A 27,416-nucleotide genomic window follows, 5' to 3' on the forward strand; every position below is an offset into this window, starting at 1 on the left:
AGGAATACACCCAGCATCAACACGCATGTGCAGGCACACACACATGCATGTGCACACACATACAGAGAGAGGGATATCTTGATGGGTATTTTTCAGCTTAGTTGAAATATTTGAGAAAAATTAGAGAAAGGTAGATTTTTTTTTAATGCATCAAAGCAATTATCCACTCCAGGAAAAATGGCGGTACCAAGAGAGACATGGTCTATTTCACTTGTCTCTTTACTGGACAATATTTACACAGCTACATTAACACTCCCAACACTGGGTGCCAGGTAAGCCAAAACTTGTAACCAGGTATGGGAGAATAAGGCAGGAAAAGTTGCAGACTGTCCATTAAGAGCGCTAAGCCCTCTTCCACAAACGTAGGGAAACAGTAGATGATTTTCCAAGTGATCGCTCAGGAAACAATTGTGTAAGCATATCATTTAGAAACACAGAGGTACAGAAAAACAACTAAAGAGAAGAATGTGGCTGTGGCTGGGGGGGGGGCACTACTGAGGAGGGAAAAGTGTAGGTGTCTTTTTGTTGTTTTTTTTTTGTTTTTTATTCTTTTACTCTTTGCTCTTTTGGGGGCCTGCCACCCAGCTCCCAAATAAATACACAGAGGCTTATTCTTCCTTATGAATGCCCAGCTTTAGCTTGGCTTGTTTTTAGCCAGCTTTTCTTAACTTAAATTATCCCATTTCTCTTTAACTGCTTTGCCTCTTCTGGGCTTTTTACTTTCTTTATTCTATATATTATTCTTTCCCTCTTGCTCCGCAGCTGGCTGTGTGGCGGGGTGGCCCCTGGCATCCCCTCTCCTCCTTTCCTTGCTCCTCCCTCACCCTTCTCTCTCTAGCGTAGATTTCTCCTCCTGTTTAGGCTCTCTGCCCGCCAGCCCTACCTATTTCTCTCTCCTGCCTAGCTATTGGCCATTCAGTTCTTCATTAGACCAATCTGGTGATTTAGACAGGCAAAGTAACACAGCTTCACAGAGTTAAACAAATGCAATATAAAAGAATGCAGCACATCTTTGCATCATTAAACAATATTCCATAGCATAAATGAATGTAGCACATCTTAAACTAATATTCCACAACAGAAGAGCTTGTCATTATGAAAGCTTTGGGCATTGCTTGACTTTTCCAATTCTGGGCATGCGCTTCTGGATTAAAATGAAGATTCATCTAACACAGCTGCACAAAGGCTGAGATTTCAGATACAGGAAAATGTTATGGTATCTAGGTCTACCTAACAATAGAGTTGTCTGGTCCTTCAAATAATGAGCTCACTCACTATCTTGCAAAACAAACTATCAGTCCAACCCATCACAAATGTGGTGGAAAACTCCCAATGTGACTGGGGGCTTATCCCTGATGATTCTTGCCTTGCCATTCAGTTCTGTGCATCCATGCAAATTTATTGGTGTGTCTCATAAGCATTTTCTAGCACCTACTTCGTTTCTGGAACTGCATTCAGTTCTGGCTTGAAGATGATTGAGACCCAGGTTCTGCTTCCCAGAATTACCACAGTATGACTTTGAAAAGTTCATGTGATTCTCTCTCATCACACAGAGAATTGACTGAAGCTCAAGCCAAACAGACCTCTGGACTCCTGTGTCACTGGTCCTATCCTTTAAAGGAGCCCATCCCTGAAAGTAGCTCTGACAGGGCTCGGGGAGAAGATTCAGTTGACCAACCCCCTGCTTCATTGAAGGCCCAAGTTTGAATCCCAGCACCCACATAAAAAGCCACATATGGGTAACACCAGCACTGGGGTATGGGATGGGTGTGGAAAGAAGCACATTCCTGGAACCCATTGGCCAGTCAGCCTAGTTGAATGCTGGGCTAGGTTCAGTGGCAGATTTGAAAGAGGTGTAGAGCCCTTACCTGTATCTTTGTGCACACACCCACATGAGTGCACCAGCCTGGTGCACATACACAATTCTAACAAAAATGAAGGTGACTCTTTGTGATGTTTTCCTGATCTTAAATAGACACCATTATTTCAAGGGAACTGTTCATCTGAGCAAGTTTGGGCCTCTTGGATCTCTTCAGAAGGGTGTGTGGGAGCCTTTTGACAACACCATCAACATTCACTGAACCCACAGTTCCAAGTCACTCACCAGAAAGATCTAAAGCAACAGAAGTCAAGCTAACTGGCATTGCTTTGTCCATCATCCTGTGAAACGCCTGAGGATTCTCAGGTGGAGAATTACAGCTTGTGACATGGGTGAAATCCCAACTCATTTTATGGAATGTCTCATTGTTGCAACAGCTGTAATAAAGCCAGCACCTGCGAGTACCAACATCTCTTTCTAGTATCCCTTCCTGGACCCCTTTACTCCTCCATCTCTTGCTATCATCTCACAGTACTTTGCTTTCTCCCACCCCCTTTTAAAAATTAAAAGTAAGAGTCACTGTGGGTCTTAGACTAGACCAGTGGTTTCAAACCAAGAGTGATTTGCCCTTACCCCTTGGAGACATTTGGTCATGTCAGGAAGGATTTGGGTTGAAACACTTGGGATGGGGTGTTACTGGCACAGGGCAGCCCTCTCGTCCCTGAAAGGTCCCAAACATTGGTAGTGCTGCTACTGAGAAACCTTATTGGACTTTTGGCTCAAGTGACAAGGTCCTTATTCCAACTTGCTTGAGCAAGTTGGAGAAGAACAGATCGGTTATTGGATAGATGTTAACATTGCTTTTTTTAAAAAATGGCTGGGGATGTAGTCAGTGATAGAGTGTCATCTAGTATGTGTGAGACCCTCAGTTCCTCCTCAGTATCACAATCAGTCAATCAGTAGAGGCGATATAAGAGGAGAGAACTGATAACCTAGAATCAAATGGCAGGGAAAGCAAGACAGATGAACCTTCAGTTCAACTTCACACTGGATAAAGTTAACAAAGGCGGTGAAAACAGTGAGTCTCAGTGCTGGGGGAGGTGGGCAGGAGCACCAATAGACAGTTCTGTTGGAACTCAAGTTCTTCACTTGGTTAGAAAAGCAAACTGGTAACAGACATCAAGATCTAAAAGTTCATTTTGCTCTTGAAAGTTGACCTTACAGGGAAAAAAATCAACAGAATAAAAAGCCTAGGTGCAGAAAAACTCAGAGTACTACTCATAAATGATCAAATGCTGCAAGTCACTTCCAGAGTAGGGAAGGAATTTGCTAAAGCGAGATGCCTGGACAGCCACCTAAAGTGGTCATCATGGGTGCATGGCTGTGACACCAAGGCTCATCCACAAAAGCCCCATGGGCTAAGCTTCCAGAACAGATTCTCCTCAAAGGCTTAGGCAGGCCAAGACTTAGTTCTCAAAATGTTCCCAATAAAGGTATTCGGCTTGAGACATCATCTAGAAATGGGTTGATGAGGGTTAGCAATGGGCACTCCAACATGCAGAGCTTTGGTGACATAACATTGATCCTGTTCACAATAGGATCATCTATATTCTACTGCCCCAAAGGAGACTGTAGACACAGAGCATTGGCTGGGTCTTCTGAAGCCAGGTCCCAGCCAAACTTCCCAGGCTGGCCAGACCCCATGGGAGAGGAGAAGGAGCCAGGTACATTCCAAGAGGCAGCAGTTTTGACTGTATCTTCCATGTAGCTAGAAAAGGGTCCCAGTAAACTCTGCCTCTCAAGTTCATGTGTTTGTATGTCACCTTCCTCCCTGATGCTGGGCCAACTCTAGCATTCACTTGTCTTCATGGCAGCAGAAGTGAATGATTGCCTAAGCTAGGCAGGAAGATCTGGCAGCTTTGACCTGAGCCTCTTAGAATGGTCTCTAGGAGTCCTGAGCTCCTACATAAGAAACCACCATGCAAGAGAAGTCTCAAAAGTCACTCCTGTGGACCATTCCAGCAAACCCCAACCTGCCAACCACCCCCATGCAGGCATCCACATGTGGGCACAGCTGCTTCAGCCCAGCCCAGGCACAAGCCAAATCCATTCATAAAATCCTGGTGAGTGCCACACAGAACTGAAGAACCACTCAGCTGATCCCCGCCCAGATTCCTGACCTTCAAAGTGGGATATAACAAAAGTTGATGTTTTAAGCCACTAGGTTTGCAGGTAGAATTGGGCATTAGTACATAACCAACATATCCCCTTTGGAGAAAAGTAAGGCCATTGTTCCAAAAATAGATAAAGAAAGGTTGAAAGGGATGGGGATATTGCTGGATGGTAGAAGACATACCAAGCATGTGGGAGGTGCTATGTCCAATTCCAGCAAAAGATGAGGAGGAGGAAGGGAGGGGGAGGGAGGGAGGGAGGGAGGGAGGGAGGGAGGAAGGGAGAAGATAGATGATTGATAGAGGATAGATAGATAGATAGATAGATAGATAGATAGATAGATAGATAGATGATAATTTATCCTGCCTGTTATTAGGAATTATATTTCAGAGTTATCAAATGATACATGAGCACAATCTCTTAATCATAATTAACAAAAGAAGGAAGCTCAGAAGTAGACTATCACCTCTCAGATGAAACAATAGCATTAGTCAAGGATCACCAGCAATTGCTAAAATCATTAGGCAAAAAGCCAGCATCACAGTGAATGGACCAGGCTGTGAACGCTACTCACCCTGATTACTATCTTAACAAGCCAGAGTAAATGCAGACCAGACAGCACCCGTCTCCTGATGTGAGCCAACAGCTGCAGGGCCACCTCCATGGCTACCTCACCCTCGAGTTAGTGGCCTGGGATCTGACCACACTTCAGACAAGGGGACTTCAGGGACAAGGGGAGTATAATAAATAATCCTCAGGGGATGCAACCAGTGAAATCCAGAACAGAATGGCATCCCAGGACAGCTCGATTTCTTCACAAGATAAATGTTTTTAAAAGCAAAGGAAGAAATCTAGGATTGGTGGTATTGTTATCCCAGCACTCAAGAGGTTGAGAATACACTAAGCTGCATAATGAAACTCCATCCTTAAAAAATATAGTAGGAGCTGGAGTGTGGTGGCTCATGCCTTTAATCCCAGCACTCGGGAGGCAGAGGCAGGTGGATCTCTGTGGGTTTGAGGTCAGCCTGGTATACAAATAGAGTTCCAGGACAGCCAGGGCTACACAGAGAAACTCTGCCTCAAAAAACTAATATATATATATTAGGGGATGGGGAGATGGCTCAGTTGGTAGGAGTGTATAATCAGTCATATTCAGTGTACAGACTGGATTCTGGATATGCATATACTTTAATGACTAGATATTTGATGATACTAAGAAATTATTTTCACTAGCTGGAAAGATGAATCAGTAGTTAAGAGCACTTACTTCTTTTTCAGAGGATCCAGGTTTGGCTCCCAGCACCCACGTCAGATGATTCACAACAGCCTATAACTCTATTCCAGAGGACTCAACACCACCAACCTCTGGCACCCAAGGGCGTCTGCACACACATGGTGCATATGAACTTGTGAGGGCACACACATACACATAAAAAATAAACAGATATTTTTCAAAGAAGCCATTCCCAATCTTTAATGCCATACATATTTAGAATTTCATACGTATATACAATGCACTTTGACTATATCCATCCCTGCTGCTTTCCCTCCAACTTCATGTCTCCCCAACTTTTTAATATCCGAGAGTCATCTTCGTCTGCCTGTTGCTCACAAATGTGGGGTCATCCATTGGAACATGGACAGTGGACCATAACCCCAAAGAAAAATGACTCTTCCTCCCTCAACAACCATCAGTGACTGATAGCTCCTCAGCTAGGGGTGGGGCTTTGTGAGCCCCTCCTCCAATATAAGACATTATTTTCAATCTCTACACATATAGAATATAGGTATTTTAAATAAAATGTTTATTTAGTGATATAAGATGTGTATTCTCCAGATATACAAAATATTCTGAGGTAAGGTATTCTGACGGTAGTAATATTCTATGGTGTAGACAGGGTATATTAAAATAAGACTGATGATATGTTGATATTGTTGAGGTGGGTGAGGAAGATGAGTTTTAATGTACTATTATCTTTTCTTTTATATAATTTAAATTTCTATGTAAAAGCATAAACAAAGGGTAGGGAGATGGCTCCGTGAGGATGAGCACTTGCTGAGGACAGCACTGAGTGAGGAGAGGACCTGAGTTCAAATCCCCAGCACCCACATAAAAAGTTGGGTGTGGTCACACTCCAGTATGATCTAGGATATAGGAACAGAGACAGGAGGCTCCCTGGGGCTGGTGACTGCCAGTCTCACTCCAGGTTCCATGAAAATTTGCCGCTAGCATATAAGGCAGAGAGCGATAGCAGGACACCCAACGTCCTCATCTGTACTCTGCACGTGTGCCCAGAAGTACACAAACCTGCACACACAGATGTGCATATACCACACACAGTCACATGGACACACATACATACACAAATTAAAGAAAAAAAAAACACAAATAACTCAGAGAGGAATTCAGATGGGATTGGGGAGTTTTCAGATGGGATTGGGGAGTTTTCAGTCACACTCATGAGTGATCTGATTGCGTGGAAGACATTCTCTCTGTGCCCCCACCTGCAACCATCACTAAATCCCCCTACCCTTATGGGACTGAAGACCTAAAGAGATGTTTGAAATCACATTTTAAGGATGCATAATGGAAGGGAGTTTGAAGAGGGAATGAAATTATTAGGGAGGATTACACTGTCACCACTTGACACAATGGGGATTGTAGCACTCACTGCCCTAAACAAGTCCTGCTTCATACCAGAGCTGCGACTCAAGCAGGCGTCGCCATGGGAAGTGGATCCTGCCCTGGAGATGAAATCTTTCTCCCTGGCTGGGTCCTTGAGAGCAGTCCCCTTCCACACAACGGGGGTGGGGGGTGGGGTGGACATGGGTCTTAGAATGCACTTGAAATTCTTTTCATGGTCTCCGAAGGCTCAGGAATGAAGGTGCCCCCGGTAAAGTCAGCAGTCTTGTCTCTGAGGACCTGGGATCCCAGGCAAGATACTGCCTCCCTGTGGGTCTGTTTCCTCCAGGTGTGATGTGTGATGGGAAGTGGAAGAGAGCCAGGTTAGCCAGCAGGCTTGGAGCACAGCTGACTCTGCCACCTGCCAGCTCTGCAAGATCGTTCAGACTGCCCAAGCTCTCTGTGTCGTCCCCATTTGTGAAGTAGAGATGGCAGCCTGTGTCTTATGTCGTGGAAAGGATAAAGCTGGATGATTTTGAAGTGCTCAATATGGTACCTAACATAGTCAGTTCTTGAGCATTGTTGTGAGCATTTCTCCATAAAACATAGATTGTATCTAATGATAAAGGTCCTTCTAGTTCTAATGCTGGAAAGTCCGTCCATGTATGTAACAAGCCTGATGCTAAGGTGGAGATGTGCCTGATGTTGGAGTCAGGAACTAAAGTCAGCATATTGGGCAAAAACTCACCATTCCAAAATGACTCCTGAACATCCTTCCCCCATCAGCTGGACTGTGTTCATCACTCAAAAGTGCTGCTGGAGTGGGGTCAGGTAAGGAGTGGCGGAGACCAGGGGTTCTTCCAGGGTGTCATCTTGTCTCCTCAAGACCTGACACGAATCTGTAAATTATCCTCTGTTCAGAGCAAAGTGGCCACCTTCCCGCGAGTTCACGCTGCCTCGGCAAGCTATCCATCCATACCCACACATGGTACTCAGGCCCCCACAATCTTTTCTTATCAAGTGTCTTAAACACTTTCCAAGAACAAAGAGCTGGGGCTGTGGTCCAGCACATGCTTAGGATATATGAGGCTTAGGTTCCATCCAGCACCACAATCAGTCAACAAAGCAAGGTGCCATGCTGAGCAGAGGCAGGATGGAGTCAGTCAAACATGGCTTCCTCTTAGGACGGTTCAGATGTGGACCGGAACAACAGTAGAGTGGGACTGACAGGCCACCATAAGGGTGGGTTATGGAAGACTGAAGGACGTGAACAGAGCCTCCCATCCCTTCTCTTGGAAGGCAGGGGAGATCTGAGTGTCAAAGGGAAGGAATCCCCCAGATGAGGGGAAGAGTCAAGGGAGAATCTTGTCCATGGGTCAGTCCTCTGCTAGCTGCAGGGGGAGGTGAGGCAGATGGGGTCAGCCGGGCAGGTGGTGGGAGGCCTACAGACAGGCTGAGGACACGAATATGGACATGGTTCCATAGGCAGGAGAGCTCAGAATGACTGGCTATCCCTGCGCTTGGGAAGGGGGCCTCAGCTGTGCGTGGCTCTGTCTCATCCCTGTGGCAAGCCTTTTCACGGATGCTACACAGCACCCTCCTACACCAGAAAGCTCCAACTCTAGTCCCCATCAGTCCTTCCCACAGTGATGCAGCAGAAACGAGGGTTCCTCTACACATTTGCTCTCCATCTCTGGGATGGAGTGGAGGATAGAGGAGGAGATAAAGCTAAACATGAGGAAGATGTTAACTTCTGGGAACATAGCAAGCTATCCAGAGTTCCCTGCTACACCCAAACAGAAATGGTGGGTGCATTTTTTTTTATTCCTAAATAATTTTATCATGTATGTGCATGTGTGAGTAGGTGAGAGGTCAATGTGAGGTGTCTTTCTCAATCACTTTCCACGATTAAAATTTTTTTAAATTAATTTTAAGTATTTATTTTGGAGGGAACACACATCCCACAATGCACGTGTGGAGATTGGAGGACAACTTGCAGGAGACAGTTCTCTTCCACAGTGTGGGCTCCAGAGATAGACTCAGGTTTGGAGTTTAGTAGCAAATGCCTTTACCAGCTAAACCGTCTTGCTAGCTCGCTACTTAGTTTTTGAGGCAGAGTTTCTCACTGAATCTAGAGCTCACTGATTCAGCTAGGAAAGCTGACCAGTGAGCTCCAGGGATCTGCCTGTCTCCACCTCCCCATGCTGGGATTACAGGTGCACAGCACCACACCTGGCTTTTATGTGAGTAGGAGATCCACACTCAGGTTTGGCAAGACTCCGAGACCAGACCAGCTGCCCAGAAGCAGAAACCAGCTCAGCTTCCTGGAAGAGGTTTAGACCAACTGAGGCACCTGGAAAGGACACTCTCCAACCTGTTGAGCTGCCTGCAGGCTACATGTTCAGTGTGCTCCAGGTTCCCAGCTGTGTGTGCTGTCACCCGTGCTGGGGTGGGCTTTGGGGATGCAGCTGTCTGTGAGTCGTTTCTGTTCCTGTGAGTGACCCCTCCCCCATAGTCCTGTTAGCAACCCCAATAAAACTCACTGGTTCACCAAGTTGGACTTCAGTGGTTTCCGTACTTTGGCCTGTTGTAGGTTCCCTGTCTGGGGTTAGTGGACATGTATGTGGCCTCTCTCTCTCATCACACAACAGCAGCAAATGCTCTTAAACACTGAGCCCTCTCTCTGGCCCAAATCATAACGGTAACCAGAAAATGTGACATGGTGACATTGACTAAAGATGACATCACAGTCCTGCAGGAAACAAGTGGAAATTCACACGGAGAGAGGGGTGCTTTCATGAACATCAAAAGACCCTTCCCCTTAGCAGGTCAGCTCTCTGCAACACTGCAGATGGCTGGACCATGCCAGCAAGACCAGAAGATCTGCAGCCTCTGCTACACAGCGCCGCGTCTCAGTGGGGTGTGCAGCAGAGCACTTACTTCATAAGTTTGTTTGTTATAAAAAGGTTGTATCTCATTTTATACCTGTACTTACTTAAATAACATGAAGATGACATATTTAAGTCAACACTGAGGCATGCAGCACTCCTAGTATTCTTTTCTAAGATGTATTTGTGCACCACATGCATGCCTAGTGCTCAGGGAGGCCAGAAGAAGGTATCAGATCCCCAGGAACTGGAGTTACAGATGGTTCTGATGTGCCTTGTAGATGCCTGGGTCCTCTGTGAGGGCAGTGGGTGCTCTTAACCTCTGAGCCATCTCTCTAGACCCCATAATTCTTATTATAGTTTGAGAAACACCCATAATGATCTAACAATATAAACTGGCTTCTTAAAATTTTTGTTTGTTTATTTTGGAGCAGTTCTTTCACAGAATTTATTAAAGTGGATCCAATTAGGACTTTTAAGTAACAAATTTGGGGAAAGTGTACACTTGGTGCTGCATCAGATCTAAGAAACATTACTCATTACACCCCCTGGACACATATGTTCAGAGCATTTTGGTAAATAACATATTCTGTGCAATCTAACAAGAAGAGATACCAGGTGTTCTTTCCCACAGTTCCCCCAAGCCCAGATGAGCAAAAGTACCTCAGTTGGAGCAACTTCCAATATCTAAAGGAATCACCCTGGGTAGGGGAAAATCCTGATCTACAAGTAATTTAGTCTAGGAATATTCTGTCCAACATTTTTGTGCTAAAGACCTCTTCCAGTTACCTGTGGATGTCTATGGACATCTTCCAAAATGGATGTTTTCATTTTTAAAATTGTATTTGTTTGTTTGTTTGTTTGTTTTTATGTGCATGAGTCTTTTGCCTGTACATGTCTGTGTGTCATATGTGTACTGTGCCCATGGAGGCCAGAAAGGGAGATCAGATTCCTGGAACTGGAGTTACAGACAGCTTTGAACAGCCATATAGATTCTGGACATTGAACCTTGGTCTTCTGGAAGAGCAGCCAATGCCCTTAACTGCTGAACCATTCCTCAGAGTTCCCCTTTGGGATAATGAAAGTGTTCTAAAACTGTGATAGTGGATAAAGATCAATTATAATTCACTTAATTATGCATTTTAAGTTGGTGAATAGTATCATGTATAAATTATATCTCAATAAATCAATCTAAAAATTGATGGCAAGTTTTTCTTAATTTTATTGAAACATCACACGGCTCCTCATTAATCTGTATAATTCATACATTTTTATTTTGCTTTGTTTCTTGGTATTGGGTTTCACTGCGGAGCTCTGACTGTCCTGAAACTCACCCTGTAGACCAGGCTGGCCTCGAACTTACAGAGTTCCACATGCCTCTGACTCCCAAGTGCTGGGATTAAAGGCGTATTCCTCCATGCCTGGTTAATTTTTATTTGTCCATTAACTAAAAATAGATTTAATTAATATCTTCTGAAGTCCCAGTCAGATTGAAAAGTATAAATGCAAAACACTAACAGGTTCAATTAATCTTAAAAGAGTAATAAAACTACATACACCATAGTCAACTTACTCAAAATGAATAATAAAATCTAAAAGAGCAATGAGAGAGAGACACCTGACACATGCAGTGGAAAGAAGATGGTAGCAGATTTGCTGCTGGAAGTAACGCAAGACAGAGGACAGCAGGGGAAATCCTTTAAGACGGGGAGGAAGAATGTCAGTCCAGAATGTTTCACCCAATGACATTAGCTTCGGAATTAAAACCAGCTGAGATAGGAGGCCCCAGCTGACCCAGGGCTCAGGAAACTTCTCAGAAAAGGGGGAAATGCCAGGACATGGCAAGACTGCTGTGTTCACGCAGTCACAGCAGCTGGGGTTACTTGCACAAGACTGAAGCAGTCAAAATCCCACAGAGATGGGGGATCCAGGCCCCACCCCTGAGTGAGGCGCTGTTGGCAGTTGATAGCTGCTGGGGGAGGGAGAGATGTTCTTGGTGTGGATGTGTCCACTGGTGGCTTCCCATGCTCTAGCGGAGGGTCCCACACCGTGGACAGCACTAATTGGACTTAGCAGATTATTTAAAAAAAAAAAAAAAAAACTATGAAATTGTGAGGGAGATCAGAGGATTGGAGATGGGGAAATGACTTATTTCACTGTATACTTATATTAATTTCTCAGGAATAAAGAAAAGCTACAATAAAAAAAAAATCGGCCAGGCAGTGGTGGCCCATGCCTTTAATCCCAGCACTCGGGAGGCAGAGGTGGGCAGATCTTTGTGAGTTCGAGGCTAGCCTTGTCTACAGAGTGAGATCCAGGAAAGGTGCCAAAGCTACACAGAGAAACCCTGTCTCAAAAAACCAAAAAAGAAAATAAATAAATAAAAAGGAAAAACAAAACAGAAAAAATAAAAATAAAATCAGCACAATGGGTTACAACTTCACACCACTAACATGGATGCTATCCAGAAAATGGAAAATAATAAGCATTAGCAAGGATCATGAGGACCTGAAATGCTTGCCTCACTACTGAGAAGGTAAAGTGATGTGCCCGTTGTGCAGAATGGTGTGGTGGCTCATCGAAGAGTTAACCATAAGATTACAACAGTTTATCACTCCAGATACATCCTCAACTAAAAACAGAATTCCAATGAAATCCTGTATCCAGATGCTCATCATAGCATCTTCACTACAGCCAAAGGGTAGAAATAACTGATGTCAATTAGCTGGTGAGTGGGGAGCAAAATGTGGCACGTACATACAACAGAACCCTATTCAGGGTGAGGCAGAGAACACAGCAGGGCAGCCTTGCCAGAAGTGTGCTGAGTGCAAGAAGCCAGTCTGTCCACTGTGCAGCTCAGATTCCATGTACACCATGAGTATCCAGAACAGCAATCTTCAGACACAGGAAGAATAGCAGATGCTAGGAACAGTGACTTCTCAAGTGTTGGTTTCCAAATACAGAAGTGAGAACATTGTGGAACTACAGAGATAATGCAATATTCTACAGTATTGTAAATGCACTAGATGTTGCTGAGTCAGATTTTGTGGTTTGTGTATTTTATCACAACTTTCTAAACTACAAGGAGATATATCTCATTAAAGTGGTTAAATGGATGGATATGGCAGTGTATGCCTGTAATCCTAGCACTGAAGAGGCTGAGACAGGAAGATGGCAAATTTGTGGCCAGCCTGGGCTACAAAGTAAGCTTGAGGCCAGTCTGGACTACATGAAGAAAGAAAAGAAAAGAGAAAAAGAAAAAGAAAGGGAGAGAAAAGAAAGGAAGTGGTGTTTTTCTGTCAGCTTAGCAGTTGCACATAAATCTACTGATATTTTAATTACCTTTGTACCCCATGGCTCCCCAATCAGCACTCTGCTGGCCACTCAGGTCATGGCCTGGAGGGACTTCTGGTCAGGTTTAAACTAAGTCTCTATTGTTTTATTTACCAACAAAGATTCGAGAGTCAGACGCTGGGGTGAAAACCTGCTAGCTCAGAGAGGCCTAGGAGCAACCACTGACCTTCCCCTTAGCTGGCAACCCAGCAAGAAGGACTATCTTCCACCACCCCAAACCAAAAAAGATCACCACACTCCAACGCCCCCTACTACTTCCTGTGTGTTTCTCTATTTGTTTTCTGGACTCCCTCTCTCTGTGACTACTTCCTGCCAACTAATTGCTGGCTCCACTTCTTGATCCAGGGTTTCATTTAATTAATCACAGTGTGATCAAATATTCCACAAAATTTCCCCCTTTTTGTCTAAATAAAAGGTAACTTTTTAATTAACTCTAACACAGTAAAACTATATACAATAAGAATAATTATCAGGTAAGAATTACATTCACAATGTCAAGTCCATTTGTATTTGGCAACTTTGGAAAAAGTACTCTAATATCTATCCTATCTTGGTGAGTCCAAAGTTTTGTACCTAAATCACTTTCTGTCATAAATAAAGTCTTGTATTATCAGCCAAAAAATATCTTTTTAGACCTTAAAACATTTTCTTAGATAAACAACTTAAGCTTTTATGTCTCTCAACTTTTGTAAACTTTACATCTCATTTATGAGTTTATTTTTTGAAATTGGTAACAAGGAAAACTGTAGAATTATAACTCTCTAGTCTTCAACCCCATCAGAGACCTGAGAAGGATAAAATACTACCAGAGTAAACAGGAAGTGCAGAGCAAGTGACTTTGAAAACTGTACAAACAACAGAGACAGCTGGATACCTGGAGAGTCACCTAAGATTCCTCTGCAACATTGGAACATCCATCTTTGGCCTACAGGCCTAGAATATCTTACAGACTTTTCTGTGCAGCAGGAATGTTAAAGGGCTGGCCTACCTTGTATAGGCAAAGTTAGGCAGTCACTTCCTATGTGTCTTGCTTGTCCAGTTAGGACAGCATACTGTCAGCAGTCAAGGCAAGGGCAGTGTCTTGTCCAGTGGTTAGCTTTACCACATGTAAAGAAAATTCCATATGGAGGTTCTTCAATGCCTATCATTTTCTTTGAAGTAGATTGGTGCTGCCAGGAGCAGACATATCTCACTGTCATGACAAGCCTTATGTTATTAAAACATATTCTGTAGATCTATGAAGTATTTGAACACCACCTATCTATCTAAAATATATCCCATTAAACCTTGAAAACATACCTAACTAACTACAAGTTTGATTGTTATAGGTGACTAACTACTAACCTGCATTTCTTAACTATCCTAAACAGTTTGTAAAAGAAGCTTTCAAGGACTTGAACTTTACATTATGTTTTTAAATGAGTTGCATAGGTACAATACCTTAAATAAGAGTAAAAACATATATGCAGTATATTATAACAAAAATAACCTTAATTTTGTATCAATATACAAAAATCCATACCAGTGTAAAATATTTGATACTAATAGTTGCTTGTTTAATTTAAAAGTATATTCAATAATCTACCCTTTTATCCTATCATTTGTATATTCTCTCATTTTCTTTTCAGAAAGAGATCTCTGAATCTAACCTCCTTTGCTTAGTTTTTTCCCAGACCATGACCAATATCAACTTGCAAACAACCCCCCTAAACAACAGCAAATATCGTAACCCACTCCCACTTCTTGGGAATGTGAACATTGTGTTCTTAAAATTACTTCCTGCTGTCTGGGGGCAATGCCATCTTTAGGGGGCCTTGAGAAAATTGGGGTACTGGTCAAGTCCTGGGAGAGCTGGCTGTATCATCTATTGTTCAGTCTCTGTGTGATGGGAAGGTGCAAGGCTTAACTGAAGTCCTGGCTAGAGTAGTCTGTAAGGCTGGATCATCTTAGCTAGCCACTTTGAAGTTATCCCAGATGCAGATTTTTGAGGAAACAGCAATGGAGGCATTCTGAGAGGCTGGATCACCTGGGCTACTTGTCTTTTCTTCATTAGCATCTGGTCCTTTTGTTCTGAAAACACACAAACTTTACAGGTCACAAACGTATCTGCATTAACACAAATATGGAATGTGCAATGTGAACAAATCAACTAAAGATGATTCTCTGCTCTATGTTAGAGCAGGTAAAAGGCATCTGTCAACTTTATTTGGACTGCATAACCAAACTGTATTATAAACCTCTATCCATAACATATAAAAGGATGATGGCATGTAATAATAAGTCTTAAGGACTCTGTAGCCAACAAGATTTATCATGTCTCATCCAGTCTCAGAGCTGTTCCCATGTAGAGGGATCAGCATATATGTCACCTGTCTTATAATTTTTCTTCCTTCATGTCTGCAGCCAAGATTTTCAGACAATTTCTCCAAGTCAAATCTGATTTGTATTAATTTTGAGGAAATCCATAGCTTTTTGTTTCCTGTGGAAACAAAGGCATAAACTCTCCCTGAATGCAACATATTTCCTGACTTCCATTTTGAAGTTAAGACATCCTTAAAATATATAGGCTAGTTTACCTCAGCAGTGTTTTCCACAACCCAAAGTCTCTCAGCAGCTATTGTTTTTTGCTCACTAGCATTTTAAAAATTTAAAGTTAATAAAGCACTATGTAATCTATCTCTGGGGGTCTTTATTAACTCTTTCTGTTTAATATGCATATCATTTAAAGTAGGATTGGATCTTCCTGTTACTGCTTGTCCTATAGGACTATGTGGTACACATGTAATATGCTTTATGTTGTAATAAATTTTTAAAAAACTTATTTCATTTTCCCTTGTTCATCTACGTTCCTTAGTCCAGTGCCAGCCTTTGCCACACCTTCTGCATACTCCAGAGGCTAGGCCCTTCTTTTTTAATTATCTCTAAAAAAAACATTGTTTCTAGGAATGCCTTGCCTACAATCCCTTTTGAAATGACTTTGCTTGCCACAGCTAAGACATTTGACATTTCGATTTTTCTTAAAAATTTTAGAGACTACTTTTCCTATTAAAGTTGTATCATAAGTATGAGATGCAATATCAGCCACATTTCTAATCCATTCATCTAGTGGTGCTGATCTTGTCTTTAGAGGCCTGATCACCTTTTTGCATCCTGAATTAGCATTTTGAAAAGCCAAAGATTCAATTAATATTTGTCTGACTTCTGAATCTGATATAATTCTATTTACAACTGAGGTCAACCTTTGCAAAAAAAAAAAAAAAATCAGTGAAGGCTTCTATTGGGCCTTGTATAATTTCAGTAAATGACTCAGACCTCTTTCTTGATTCTTCAACCTTCTCCCAAGCATTTAAGGCTGCTAAATAACACAGCACCAAGAAGGTATGATCATCAAATTCCAACAGTCTCTGAAATTCAGCATACTGGCCTTCACCTAGAAACTGATCTTGGGAAATATTAACACTTCTAGCCCTATTTTGTTTTCCTATGGCCCTAGCCTCCTCTTTCCACCATTGTAACTGAGGATAAGCTTCCAATGTTGCTGATGCCAAATCTTTCCAGTCTTGAGGGACAATTCTATTCTGAGTTGCCCATGAGTTTACTATCTTCTACTTCTCATAAGGTGAATGCATACCATATGAAAAAACCTCTTAAATCTCCTCAAATCTAATATTGCTATATGATTTCATTTAACTTCATTATTACCTAAGGTTGGTTTTCTAATAACCTTGGGCTGCCCCTCATCAATTTCATCATGGGGTGGTACAGTAGGTTCTTGTCTAAATTCTTCTGTCCGTGTTTGAGTATTTTTCTTATTTTCATTAGTAGGTCTTTCTAAGGCTTGTGTCTTATCAGTAGTAAATCTTTCTAAGGCTTGTACCTTATTAATCAAATTTTCATATTTGGTACAGTTATCAAACCACATTTTTAAGAATAAAATTTGATTTACCAAACTGATAGCAATTACAATCAGCATTATGTCAATCCCAGCTAAGTGGTTTATCCCCTCATTTATTTTCTCCATTTGCAAGCCATCCATAATAGCACTATACGGAGTCCTAACTCTCTGCATTGTGGTATTTCCCATTCTTAACATGAGAAAACTTTTCCTTTTAATATTATTTAACTCTTCCCTTGTGGACTTCCTAAGTGTTTCACCAAATCTGCTGACTTCTCAAACCACTTTCTGTCGGTTTAGCAGCTGCACATGAATCTACTGATATTTTAATCACCATCTTTGGCCCATGGCCCTGCAGTCAGTGCCCCAACTGGCCACTCAGGCTGCAGCCTGGAGGGACTTCCCGTTAGGCTTAAACTAAGTCTCTATTGTTCTGTTTCCCAACAAAGACTTGGGAGTCAGATGCTGGAGTGGAAACCTGCTAGCTCAGAGAGGTCAAGGAGCAATCACTGACCTTTCTCCTTAACTGGTGACTCAGTGTGACTCTCTTCTGCCATCTCAAACCAAAAAAGAACACCACACACCTTCCTACTACTTCCTGTGTGTTTCTCTGTTTCCCGGACTCCCTCTAACTCTCTATGATTACTTCCTATCAACTAATGGCTGGCTCCACCTCTTGACCCCAAGTTTTATTTAAGTAATGTAAACTCAGAGTCCAAGTGTGATCAAATATCCTGCCACAAGGAAGGAAGGAAATTAAAGTGAAAGGAAGGAAAATGGGGGTCGGTGTCTGCCTGACCATTACAAGTGCTGAGAAGCATGTGACAACACCAGAACCCCTCCCCATTACATCACTGATAGAAAAGATGCTACAGTCACATGGGGAAACATTTGCCAGCTTCTGAAAAAGTGAATTAACCTAACACATGATCCAGCCATTCCTGCCCTAGGAACCTCACTAAAAATGAATCTCTTATACACAAATATTCACAGCAACTTTATTAGAATGGCCAAAATCTAGAAACATGCCAAACCTGTCAGCACAGGAATGGATGAAGAAATGATAATATATCCATATGACGGACTACTTCCCAGAAATATAAAACAAGTGAGCTATTGACATGTTCCACAGCCTGGATGGCTTTGAATCAGTCTGAACAAGAAGTCAGACAATACTGCATTAAAAACCAAAGATTCCATTTATGTAAATATTTAGGAAAGATAATTTAAGCTTTGGTGACAAAAGCAAATCATTGGTCCCCGTGGTGGGTGGAAAGGAAAGAGGGCCTTTAAAGAGACACAAAGTCACAGATGGTGATGCCTACCTGTAGTCCAGCATGCTGGAGGCCGGGGCAGGAGGACCACCATGAGTTTGAGGCCATCCTGGAATACATAGCAAAAGCCTACTTGAAAAACCAAGGGGAACACAATAAACTGCTGTAGGCAATGACTATAATCACTGGCATGACTGTGGCAATTATCTATGGTAAATACTTTTATGATCTTTTTGTTACTGAGAATTTCATATATATATATATATATATATATATGATCAGATACACCCCATTTCCCCCTTCAGCTCACTCCAGCATGTCCCTTCCCAACCTTATGTCTTCTTTTATTTATTTTTTATAAGCCTCTACGTCCAGTCAGTGCTGCCTAGAAGGGCAAGGGTATAGGGCCATCGAATGGAGGGGGCATGGGAAACCTACCAGTGACCACACCATTCAAAAACTGCTTCTCCCTCCCCCAGTAGCTATTAACTTCCAGTAACAACACCTCAGTGTAGTGGGTGGGGCCTGGAGATCTCCTCCATCTATGCAGGGATTTTGGTGGGCTTGATCTTGAGCTGGTCCTTTGCAGGTAACCATACAGTTGTGGTTTCATGATAGTCATGCCTTGTCCAGAAAGACAGCTTTTCTCAGCACTCCCCTCCATCCTTTGCTTCTTACCAAAATTCCCTGAGCCTTGGCTGGGCCAGGGATGGAGGGAGCGAGGTGGCTTGGTGCCCCATCTGAGGCTGAGCATTCTCATACCTTCCCAGTTGTGCACCTCTGCATTGACTGCTGCCCACTGCACACACACACACGCCACATTTTATCAAACTGTATGATTTACATGGCGCCCAACGTTCGTGGTACAAATTCATGAAAAAGCCTCTTACCTATGTGCTTGTGAGCCCTAGCTCAGGCCCGAGCTATACTCGGCTGGCTGTGGTGGCACACACCAGTAGGATTTACTGAAGAAGGCAGAGGCAGGAGGATCCCAAGTTGAGGCCGGCCTAGGAGAAGCTTCGGCCGGGACAGAGACACAAACAGTGTCGGTGGGACCATGGAGGCAGTGGCTGCTGCTCCGAGTTACTGGCTGCTTCTCATCGTGTTGGTGACTGTGGTGATGCTGCTACCTGGGACAAAGGGTTTACCACTGCTTGTTCAGAGAAGAATTGCCAAGACCAGCGTGTTACAAGAAAGCATCGGCAAAGGTCAGTTTGGAAAAGGTTGGCAAGAGAAATGCTGGGAAGAAATTGCTGTGAAGATGTTCTGTTCTAGGGAAGAATGTTCATGGTTCCGAGAGACAGACATTTATCAGACTGTGATTGCTCCAAACCACAGAGGAGGCACAAAAAAAAGAAAGAAAGAAAGAAAGAAAGAAAGAAAGAAAGAAAGAAAGAAAGAAAGAAAGAAAGAAAGAAAGAAAGAAAGAAAGTCTTCAGAGAACCATTGAACATGCCTAACAGCAACTTAGAAATCTTCAAAAGAATGGGACCCAACAAAGATGAATTCATGTGGACTATGGTAAAGCCATTAGCACCACGGAAAGATCGACTTTGAACTACAAACTGCTCAGGACAATTACGAGATGACTGGCTGAGATGATCCAGTCCGACAGACTACTTGAACAAGGACTTGAAACAAGCCCTGCACTTTCTCATTATGCAGCGGCGGGACAAATGATACAGGACTTGACAATTAACCCAAAAATAGAGTTGAGATTTAAAAAAAAAAAAAAAGAAAGAAAGAAAAAGGAGAATGTAGATATGAGGTAGATCACTGAATCTACTCTGAGAAAAAAAGATAAAGAAATAATAGGATAAATGGGTAGATCATTGAATCTACTCTAAAAAGAGAAAGATGACAAAAGGTAGATTATTGAAACTTTCATGAAGAGAAAAAAGAGAATATGGATATGATCAGATGAAAAGGTCAATTATTGGACCTACATTTAAAAAGGAACTACTTGTTTTAAATATCATAAGTAATTAAAAATTTTTTTGTTTGAGTTTATCAAATGTTACTGGACTGGACATTGTTAATATATATAATGGAGTTTTTCATCTGAATCTGTCAAATGTTAATGGACTAGACATCATTAATGTAATCTTGACTGTGTATATTGTATATACTTATTGGATATGATTTTTCTTGTATTAGTTATAATCTTTTTTAAATTTTAGACAAAAACAGGGGAAATGTGGTGGGTATTGTGTTCCCTGAAATATTGTGTGTTCCCCAAAATAAACAAATCTGGGGTCAGAGAACAGACAGCCACTAGAACAGAGCCAGAAATGGTGGCTAGGAAATGGGGAAGAGTAAGCCATAACAGAAGTTGGGTGGTGGTGGTACACACCTTTAATCCCAGCACTTGGGAGACAGAGCCAGGTGGATCTCTGAGTTCAAGGCCACTTTAGAAACAGCTAAGCATGGTGACCACCCCCCATCCCCCCATTCCCCCACCCCCCCACCCCCGCCTTTAATCCCAGAAACCCAACCTTTAATCCCAGGGAGTGGGGTCAGAAAGAGAAAGGTATATAAGGAGTGAGGACCAGGAACTAAGTTAGTTAAGCATTTGGTTAAGCATTTTGGCTGGAGAAGCATTTAGGCTTTAGAGCAGCACAGTTCAGCTGAGATTCATGTGGAAGAGGACTCAGAAGCTTCCAGCCTGAGGAAAAAGGATCACCTGAGGAACTAGCAAGGTGAGATAGCTGTGGCTTGTTCTGCTTCTCTGATCTTCCAGCATTCACCCCAATAACTGGCCTCAGGTTTGATTTTATTAATAATAATACCTTTTAAGATTCCTGCTGCATTTACACCTGCGAAGTCTACTGTGTTTCAGTAATATCCTTATGAAGCTCATAAAAAAACATTTAAAAGTGAATGTGATAAAGATGTTTAGGGAGGCCAGGCAAAAGTGGTCCACACCTTTGATCCCAGCACTCTGGAGGCAGAGGCAGGCAGAGCTCTGTAAATTCAAGGTCAGCCTGATCTATAGAGTGAGTTTCAAGACAGCCAGGGCTACAAAAAGAAATCCTGTCTTGAAAAAGGAAAAAAAAAATGTTTCAGGAAGATGATATAAATTAAAACATATATTCTGTGTGTGTGTTGTATGCCTGTGTTCTTGTATGTGTGTATGGCTACCCATGTCAGATGTATGGATACCAGAGGTTGATGTCAGGGTGTCTTCCTCAATAGCATCTCTTTTTTTTAGACACCATCACTCACTGAACTCTGAGCTAACCATTTCAGCTAAATCAGCTGTCCCTCCAACCAGTGCTGGGGCTCAGGCCAATAAAACTGGAACATTCTAGAGTATAGGTTTCCCTGTCTGAGCATAACTGAAGAATTGAGCACCAGCTATACAGTGGTCTAAACACCACTTTTAACCAGAGTAAGGACTAAAGAAAATCACGTGAGCACACTTTGCTCCAAGAGGCCTGGAGAGTCTGTCCATGATGCAATACCCAGAAACTGAAGGACAGATGGCTAGGAGTGGACATTACTAGTCTATCCGCATCACCCATGGTATAAAGAAATGTGTTCACACCATACATTGTAAAGACACAGCACCAGAACCTACTTGGGAATGTGAACCATCCCTAGCCAGAGGCTCTATCTCCCAAAAGGAGAAAGGGCTGCAGCTACAGGTGTGCCCAGAAGGCCCTCACTTCACCTCATCTTCCCTCACCTCCCAGAACAGTCCCTGGACCAAAAGTCGCGACCCCAGATAACTTCTGGGTGGCAACACTGTTTGATTAAAAGGTCTTCCTACTGGCTGGATATCAGCTCTTTTGTCCTCACTTTGCACACCATCAAGCCCTTCCTCACTTGTTTACTCACTGTCCATCGCCAAAACCCACCAAGCCCTGCCCAGAGGCAAGGGGTCCACACAGTTGCTATGGGAACACAGAGAGGGAAGAACGGCTTAAAAGCATTTTGAACTTGGACCTCGACACTTTTCCCCCTGCTTTGGCGATAGTAATCTGGCTTCCCACCCTGCCATTTCGGCGGCATAGTAGCTTTCTGGCCACAGGCAAATGCCTCCACCTCTCTGAGGCTCAGCTTCCTTACCTGTAAAATGGGAGGTGGTAAGAAGACCTACCACCTGCCAAGGTGGTTGTGAGAACAAGAATGAGCTCACGTCTGTGGGAATGCTTGGTACACTGAACAGTGTTCGGGCCAGGTTATCATCACCATCATCAGGATCACGGCTGTCTTGCAATGTCTAGAAGGGGAGCCCCAGGCTTGGGGATGGCCCAGAGAAAAGAGGGGCTCCCAGCCCGACCCTCTGACTCTGCCTGAGTTAGAGCATCTCTAATTAACTCCTGCTGGCAGGAGTTTCCTGCAGGACATGTTTGTCTACCACAAAAAGCCAGGTGAGGCTTCCAGGGGCCGCCCACTGGCCCTGACACACGGGGGAGGAATGGTGACTCACAGCCTTCTAACAGCCTTGCTGACAGGCCTCTTGGCCTGGCCTAGCAGGGGCTGCAAAGGGCTGCCAACAGGGCAGTGGGGCTACTGTCTTCAGAAGCCAAAGAAAGAGGGAGGGGAAGGAAAGCAAGGGGTGGGGGTGGGAAGGAGGGCAGGGGATGGTACAACAGGGGAAAAAAAAAAACTGGAACTGCAGGTAACAGGTCGGTGGTCAAGAGCCCCTACGGTAGAGGGATCTGGGGAAGTATGCAGCAACCAGCTGCAGTTTGTTTTGCAAGGTGAGAAAGTTCTAGAGATCCGCTGCTCAACAATGTGCATACATTGAACTCCCCTCCACTGTACTTTAACACTGAGTTGAGATGTCAAATCTTATGGATTGTTTAACAATAAAAATTAAATTTAAAATTTGTAAAAGGTTAGAAACGAAGGGGAGAAAGGAAAGAAGAGAAGAAGGAAGGAGAGAGAAGGGACGTGGGAAAGAAAGAGTGGGCGGAAAGGAAGGGCAGGAAACAGGAAGGAAAGGAGGGAATGGAAGAGAGGACTGGAAAGGACGAGAAGGAAAAGAAGGGAGATGTCAGAAGTAAGGAAGCAAAGCAAGAAAAGGAGACAAGTAGGAAAAGGACGCAGCAAAGAGGCACAACGTCCCGGCTCGCAGACCGCTTTCCCCCGAGGGGCGTGGCCGCTCTGACGTCATCGCGCGGCACCGCCCCCGCCGCCCCCGGCCCAGCGTTGTGAAATCGCCGGGCACGCTGGTGGCCGCCGGGTCGGCCGGCCCGCGCTCCCTGGGTGGTTGCGAGTCCCTCGGCCTCTGGCCCCCGGCCCAGGCAGCCCCGGCGGCGGGGCAGGGCGGTAATTGCCCCGAGACGCGGTGCTTATCCGGGCGCGTTGTGCAAGGCTGCGCGAGCAGAACCCGGGGCGGCGGCTCTCACGCTGGGCTCCCGGCCCGCGGGCTGTCCGCCTCCGTCCGCGCGGGGACCTTCCGCCCTTGGTGAGCCGGACAAACGCCGCGGGCGACCGCCGATGCCACGCTGAAATCCTGTGCGCATGGTCCCCCGCACTGGCAGTCAGGACTGGATTCAAACCGGGGTGGGGAGTGGGGCACCTGCAGCCAACCCAAGGCCCTTAGCTCCACGTAAAGAGAGCTGATTCCCACAGTTTGTCCTCTGACCTCCACGTGTATGTTGTGGCGTACGCACACACACGAGCGCACACACACAATTTTTAAAATGTAACAAAAACTCTTTAAGAAAAAGACTAGATTCCTGTTGCTTCTGCCACTGATGCGTTTGGGATGACCTTGGGAAATTTGCTTGCCTCCTCCAGTCTTTGGCTTGGGGACATACCTGTGTCAAACCCAGCTACTGCCCTCTTAGGAATGTGTTTCCCTATGGCTTCCATGACTACAGGTGCCCTGGTTTTCTATCTTCTTTAGAGAAGGGACTTGGTGGCTGCATCCTCTCCAAAGACTTCCGATCCCAGCAGCCACGTGGAGCCCATACCTCTCAGATTCGGTGGGTTGAGTGTTTACTGGAAACTGTCACTCAGATGAGACTTCTCAGTAACTTCACATTCAACATGTCCCAGGTTGAACACTTAGCCACTCTGGGTTCTGTATAACCTAGTCAGAGAAGATGGAATTATCCTCAAGTATTTCTTCTCCTCCCCGAGGGCTTCCTTAAATGATCCTTCAGATTCCCCCCAACCTCCCTAACCCCTAACTAACAAAGGCATCTTTCCTGTTTGCTCTCAAAGTAAGAATGCTTACACTCTGGTGGTGAAGTTTTTGGATACAGTTATATGGATTAATCATACACAGAGTGAGATGTGGTGGTGAACACCTGAAATCGTAGCACTTGGGAGGCAGAGGCAGGAAAATTGCCAAAAAATTCCAGGCCAGCTTATACTACAAGGTGAAATGCGATCTCAAAAATAAACCTAAAATTGAATTAAACACATTCAAAAAAAATCTGAAAAGATATCTGCCAGAATCTTAATAGTTAACCTCCGAATAATGGGATTATAAAATGTTACAATCTTATTTTGCCTGTCTCTTCTGCATTTGCTATCTAATTATGAGATTTATAAATTAAAAAAAAAAAAAAAGTTCTTTGACTGGCCATTTGTAATGACAAGCCTCGGGCAACCTGGCTAAGGTAAATTGGTTTTCTTGGAGCTCCTTGCCAGCCTAAGAGGGGAGGAGCCTAGATGCCAAGGCAAAAGTGCCTTCTGTTCCCTATTCAAGTCCACAGCAGGGAGAACAGGCGGCTGCTGCTTTGGTAGGAATGTTCATTCATTGAAGAACTTAGCCAGGGGCTTCCTAAACTGATAGTATTCATCAATGCCTTGGAGACCTTCTAATTCCACCCCCTCACCTTGGAACCGGAAGACTTGGTGGCCTGCCAGACCTGCCAGATCACACAGGGAGGTGATGGCAGAGCTGGAATTTGGATGCATTCCCTCACTCCCTGATGACTGCTCATTCCAACGTATGTTCCTATCTATCCTCAGTCATGGGCCTCACACACACGCACGCACGCACGCACGCACGCACGCACGCACGCATGCATGCGCACACACAAACACTGAGGCAGTTACACTCCAGTCTTAAAGTTCCCTGCAGAGCGCTTGCCAAGTACTCTTCCCTAACTGTCCTCTTTAATCTTGCCTGCTGTGCTGTCTTTTCCCTGTGAAGTACGTATGAACATCCTTCTGCCCTGTGAGGAACCTCAGATTCAAGGAAGTGATTTTTCTCAAGGTCAAGGGTTAAAACCAGAACTCTAGTGCTCTCAGGAAAGCCCTTCCCGCCCGGGCATTCCTTGATCCACGCTGCCACGTCAGGACCTGGGTCTGGTTTTAGATTGGCCCAGAGGTGGTTCTGAGAGATTTGAACTCCTCAGGGTCTTCATCTCATGTCACGCACGTTCCATTACTTCAGCCATGTTGTTCAGGGTGGTTTCAGCCATGCACTCTGCGCCCCGGATCCTGGCTCTGACACCTAATCATTGTGCAGCTTTAGGCAAGTCACTTAGCTCTCTGGGCCCCTGTCTTCTCCTGTTCGGAGTATAGGTAATGACATCCTTAATTCATCAAGATGGGAGCAAGAAGAAGTAAGCTACAACATGAAAGTGCATGAAACAAAGCCTGGCACGTGGGGAGCACTTCCAAAGTGTATTACCATCATTACCGCTTACCAGACTGTTATTATGAAGCACTTGGATCTTAAGATAGTGAATAAGGGCCGGCGAGATGGCTCAGCAGGTAAAGGTTCTTGTTGCCAAGCCCAGTGACCTGAGTTCAATCCCCAGCATTCATGTGACGGAAAGAGATGCCCCATTTCCATAGGTTTTCTGGCTCATATGATATGTACATGCACACACAATTAACCACATACAAATAGATGTAATAAAAAAATACAGAACATGCTAAGACAAAGATGTGGAAGACATCTGGAGGGATTGTATGGAAGCCATACATAACCAGAATTTAACAGCGTGGTAGATTCAGTAACAGATACATGTGAATGTGACTTGTCCAATGGATTGGCCAAGCTGGGGCTGGAACCTAGCTCCCCTGAGACTGTTTCCTGCTCACTGTTTAGAATTTGCCTCTGCACTGAACATGTAGGCGTGATCTGAAGTCTTTCCACATGGCACAGAAAAGAGGTTCCTGAGGCCATGGCTGCCCCAGCTGAGGATGTTACTAATGTGGAGATAGCCAATAAACATTCACCATATGAGTCAATGAATCAAAAGCGTTAGGGAGAAACCTGCCAGCTCTCTCCTCAGCTCTCACCTCCTCCATGTGTAGGCATGAAGCAATGCAGGGCAAGAGGTCTACAGGAGCCCTGGGGGGCAGCTGCCCACCCATTCTTCATGCTCAAAATGGTGGCTAATTCGGGAGCACCATTGCTGCCCCATCCTCGGCAGAGCAGCTTTCTACCCCCTCAAGGGAGCTTCCAGCTCAAGCTATTCTGTCGCTTTTCTTTTTAAGATTTCTTTTATTATATTTAATCGTGTATCTGTGTGTTTGTATGGAGGTATACACATGTGTATGCAGGCTTCCGTGGAAGCCAAAGGCATCAGAACCCATTGGTGCTGGAATTATTGGCAGTTGTGAGCCACCCAATGTGGATGCTGGGAACTGAACTCAGGTCATCTGCAAGAGCAGCCAGTGCTCTTAACCCCCTGGGTAATCAATCTCTTTAGCCCATTACACAATTGCATTGTTTGTATTTGCCCAACTCTGTGGAGAAGATGGATCAGCCATAGTTCCTACCCATGAATCTGTGATTCCAGCAGAAAAGAACACACCAGGACAAATGACTATTTCTCAATGCAGAAGGAGATCAGGGGCCCCAAGAAAGAGACAGCCAATGATAACTAGACTCCCGGGAAGTGCTCTCCCAGATGGTGTGGTAGGCTGTGTAATGGCATCAAGGGTAGCCACTTCCTAATCCCTGGTGCTGTGAGTCTTACTTTATGTGGCAATAGGGTCTTTATAGGCATGATTAAATTAGGAATCTCAATATGGGGAGACGGTCTCATATCAGCCTCTCTGGGTTCAAATCCTGGCCTAACCACTGCCCATCAGTGTGGCTTTGGTCCACTTACCTCTGTGGGCTTTAGTTCTCTCATGGGTAGAAGAACAATTGTATTGATTCCTCTGTGGGAACGCTGGTATTTGGTTCTTCCTTCCTGGGCAGTGGGGAGTCTGCATTTCCTGCCTCCTTGCAGTAAGGCTGTACCATGTGGCCGGTTCTGGCCAATGAACTGTGAGCAGTATGAAACACATATACACACACACACACACACACACACACACACACACACACACACGCTCTCGCGCACACACACACACCCTGAACCCTACATTCACTAGCTCTCTACGGCTGTCCTGACACATGCCATAAGTGTTCTTGACTCAAGAACATGATGAAAGTCTGTGTCCCTTCCAACACCCT

The sequence above is a fragment of the Onychomys torridus genome, chromosome 2, assembly GCF_903995425.1.
Source record: "Onychomys torridus chromosome 2, mOncTor1.1, whole genome shotgun sequence".
NCBI lineage: Eukaryota > Metazoa > Chordata > Mammalia > Rodentia > Cricetidae > Onychomys > Onychomys torridus.